This window comes from Procambarus clarkii, chromosome 41, assembly GCF_040958095.1.
Source record: "Procambarus clarkii isolate CNS0578487 chromosome 41, FALCON_Pclarkii_2.0, whole genome shotgun sequence".
NCBI classification, from domain to species: domain Eukaryota; kingdom Metazoa; phylum Arthropoda; class Malacostraca; order Decapoda; family Cambaridae; genus Procambarus; species Procambarus clarkii.
In genome coordinates this window covers 12,260,882-12,265,008 of record NC_091190.1, presented here as the reverse complement: position 1 = coordinate 12,265,008, position 4,127 = coordinate 12,260,882, and positions in this window count along the sequence as shown.

The window sequence follows — 4,127 nt, the reverse complement described above, 5'->3', positions numbered from 1 at the left end:
TGCAACATATAAATTATCTTAATAATTTTAATATCAAATCGTACTGCCATATATTTTAAACACCGGTGTAACATGCAATTCTTTCAGTACTGTTTGATAGTTGCAGGAATGTGTGACTGTCCCAAGATTGTGTGAGTGTTACTGAAATTCTATCAACACCAAAGGCCCAAAAAAATGTTTCAATACACTCTTTTAAACACAAGAGGCATAACTGGCCGACCTCTCGCAGTCTCATAAATCAAACAAAACCTAATAAGCGCCTAAAAAAAGATACCTGATCGACCAGGCTGTGATTCACACTTCAGTCTTCGAGGAGCTGCGTCTGGTTCATTAAACCACCAACCAGGAGGCCTAGTCAGGAACTGCGCCGCGGGCACATTGATCCCAAAAACGAGGAAATGGTAGACACAAGTGGCTGGATCGTTTTGAACAATGGAACAAGTGTACAGTAATAACAGGATCGTGTTGAACAACGGAACAAGTGAACAGTAATAACAGTATCGTGTTGAACAACGGAACAAGTGAACAGTAATAACGGTATCGTGTTGAACAACGGAACAAGTGAACAGTAATAACGGTATCGTGTTGAACAACGGAACAAGTGAACAGTAATAACAGTATCGTGTTGAACAACGGAACAAGTGAACAGTAATAACAGTATCGTGTTGAACAACGGAACAAGTGAACAGTAATAACGGTATCGTGTTGAAGAACAGAACAAGTGAACAGTAATAACGGTATGGTGTTGAACAACGGAACAAGTGAACAGTAATAACGGTATCGTGTTGAACAACGGAACAAGTGAACAGTAATAACGGTATCGTGTTGAACAGTAGTTCAACACAACTAATACTGTGCTGGGTGTCGGCTATGCTGAGGCCTCACTGTTCAACACTCCCAATTAGTACACAACAAATAGGGGACAGCAAGCGGCTAACATAGCCTTGAAGAACATGCAAACAAGAACTAGAGAACATGTTAGCACTGGCTCTAGAGAACATAAAATGAGCCGAAGAACATATCCCAGACATACCCCGCAGGTGTTGGACTGTTGACTTCACAAACTGGACACCATTTGTAGAGCACGTGGACTCTTATAGCGGGGTGAGGCAACCGGGCTGTGTTGAGTGTGCTGTCAAGCTGGGTACCAGGCGGGCTGTGCACACACACACACACACACACACACACACACACACACACACACACACACACACACACACACACACACACACACACACACACACACACACACACTTTCGGGACCAAAGAGCCAAAGCTCAACCCCCGCAAGCACAATTAGGTGAGTACACACACACACACACACACACACACACACACACACACACACACACACACACACACACACACACACACACACACACACACACACACAGGAAGCAGCTCCGTAACAGCTGTCTAACTCCCAGGTACCTATTTACTGCTAGGTAACAGGGGCATCAAGGTGAAAGAAGCTGCCCATCTGTTTCCGCCTAGTCCGGGAATCGAACCCGGCCCACAGGATTACGAGTACAGCGTGCTGTCCACTCAGCTTCCAGACCCCCCTATATATATATATATATATATATATGCCTATACTTGCATAAACCACAAGTGAAGATAAACAATCTTTGGACAACACCCACCACCCACACTGGTGGGTGTTGTCCAAAGATTGTTTATCTTCACTTGTGGTTTATGCAAGTATAGGCTTATAAGCTGGACACGAGTTCTCTCACATTGACAGTGGCTTGACGAAAAATGCAGACTGACCCCTCACTCATCTGGTGCCTTCGGGAGGTAGAGATGTTTGAGATATATATCTCGAACTATCTACTTCTTTTGTAAGGTCTGATGGCGTAGTGGGTTAAAGCATACTAGTTATGCCAGCTACTGGAAGGTAGTTGTGCTTTCTGGGTTCGAGTCCCACTGGTGGGTGTTGTCCAAAGATTTATATATATATATATATATATATATATATATATATATATATATATATATATATATATATATATATATATCAGTGTGTGTGTGTGTGTGTGTGTGTGTGTGTGTGTGTGTGTGTGTGTGTGAAGTCTGGCTCCGCCATCTTCTGAACGCATTTCATTTGTTCACTCTGACACTAAATAGTCTGTCCTTGGTTGCGGTGCTTATTCCTCTGAGAACTTTTTATGTAATGATTATTTTTCTCCCGTTTTTCTTCCAGTAGTTTGAGGTTTAACGCGTTTCAGTTCTCAGAACTCAGACCTTTCAGCAGTGATGTTAGTAGAGCGGCTTACTGCTACACTTTCTCCAGCTTAGTTATGTGTTTTCCGTGATAAGGACTCCAAGATGGCGCTGCATATTCCAAAACTGGTCTGACATTTGTGGTATACGCAAGGCAAGAGAGGCTAAGCGAGACTGCAACAGTGAGTAACAATGTTATGAAGATGAATCACGCCGGGAAAGAAATATCTTACGGTTTTTCTTCTCTCCAGAGGAGCCAATAAGGCGGCTAGATTTATTAATGGTTATTAATGGACAGCTGAAGTGACGTCACTGACGATGGAAAGTCACTCCACCTGTTCTTCTGGATCAATGTTTGGGAGGTTATCTTGAGGTTATCTTGAGATGATTTCGGGGCTTTTTAGTGTCCCCGCGGCCCGGTTCTCGACCAGGCCTCCACCCCCAGGAAGCAGCCCGTGACAGCTGACTAACACCCAGGTACCTATTTTACTGCTAGGTAACAGGGGGCATAGAGTGAAAGAAACTCTGCCCATTGTTTCTCGCCGGCGCATGGGATCGAACCCAGGACCACAGGATCACAAGTCCTGCGTGCTGTCCGCTCGGCCGACCGGCTCCGGTAGACATGTAAGTCATACCTGAGGGTCACAGTTTCAACTGAGAGTTTGAAGACAAAGTTTATTTTGACTAAAAGAACGGAACAAGTGTATTAAGGGGCATGCGAAAGTAGCAGTAATGAGAGTGAATGTGAAGCATGGAACGAGACACAGTTTAAACATCATCTGCTGGTTTAGGATGACGTGCGAGGTAAAGTATGAATAATGGCCTGGTTTAATCGTTGGTTTATGATTATCCTTAAATTGGTGAGAGTTATTTTGTCCATGGTAGTAAAGACTGGATGAACAGGGATCTGAATGTTTGTACTTTTTGTTTATAATGTTACAGACCCGGGTAATGTTACAGTCTGTCTCTCTCTCTCTCTCTCTCTCTCTCTCTCTCTCTCTCTCTCTCTCTCTCTCTCTCTCTCTCTCTCTCTCTCTCTCTCTCTCTCTCTCTCTAAATAACCGGGTGTTTACCGGTTATTTTCATGTAATATTAAAAAAGATGACAGTTACCTAAAAAATCATCTGTTCTCAGGAAATGTAAAAACCACCAAAGGCTTGAAACTATTTATATAAATTAGAACAATTTTAATTAAGGAAAAAACTGGGTAAATACCGGTTAGGAAATACTGGTTGTTGATTTCTAGAACGTTACCGGGAAGCATAATAGACCTCGAAATGATGGATTGTTTCAAGCGTAGGTTAGACGTATACAGTGGGTGAGATCAATATAAATAGGCGCTTCCTCGTATGGGCCAATAGGGCTCCCCACATCCCCACAGGTTCCTTGGTTCTTGTGTGTTTATTGTGTAAAAAAAACATGTGTCCTCGGGGAGTAATTTTGTGCATTGCCTTTTCGCGAACGGTCTGAGATGGCTGGGAATTTATTACGTGAGTTTGCTAATTAGGCGAAACTGAAAAATTGTTTTCGGTTTAATTAAATTTGCTCTTGACATTCTCTAGCGCTGTGCCCGTGTTTACCCTTCACGGTGTGGTGAAGGGTGACCTTTCAGAGTGTGGTGAAGGGTGACCTTCCACAGTGTGGTGAAGGCTGACCTTCCACAGTGTGGTGAAGGCTGACCTCCCACAGTGTGGTGAAGGCTGACCTCCCACAGTGTGGTGAAGGGTGACCTTCTACAGTGTGGTGAAGGGTGACCTCCCACTTTGGAGTGCCACAAGCCAGAGGGCGCTCAGGTTTTAAAGAATATCTGTAATCGAAAGTTTTGCTTTTCAAAGTTTGCCTCATAAAAATGCTTTTGTTGGAGGGAGAGAGTTGTGTCACAGGGAGAGAGGGGGTGTTGAGGG